This window comes from Entelurus aequoreus, linkage group LG04 (assembly GCF_033978785.1).
Source record: "Entelurus aequoreus isolate RoL-2023_Sb linkage group LG04, RoL_Eaeq_v1.1, whole genome shotgun sequence".
NCBI lineage: Eukaryota > Metazoa > Chordata > Actinopteri > Syngnathiformes > Syngnathidae > Entelurus > Entelurus aequoreus.
In genome coordinates, this window is record NC_084734.1 from 41,879,103 (window position 1) to 41,879,586 (window position 484).

Genomic DNA, 484 nt, shown 5'->3' on the forward strand with positions numbered 1-484 from the left:
GTAGAGATTTACTGTAAGCGTTAAATAATAAAAATAAAATAATAATTTGACTTCTTTTCAACATTTTAATGACTTAGACCCTCTTTATGGTACCCGGGAGCCCTAAAGGTAAAAAAAAATAAAAATCCATATATTTTGTTATGTTTTGAAAATGAAAACTATCATAATGGCCCCCTCCGGCTTTAATTTTTCCGTGTGCGGCCCTCAGTGGAAAAAGTTTGGACACCCCTGCCCTAAACAAATGTTTTATGATGGGCCAACACGCATTTAGACTAGTTCAATAAATGTTAGAGTTTAAATGTAAGTTTATTTTGAGAGTTACAACAAGCAAATTGCACTCATTTTGTTGCAATGCAATTCGGCTCATTTTTAAAACATTGCTGGGAAAGTTCACGCTAATCCTACAGTTCTTACCTTTCGCCGCTAGAGGCCACTAACACCTAACTTCTGTTTTTGTTGCGACTTTTTAAACGCTGTCGCTCGC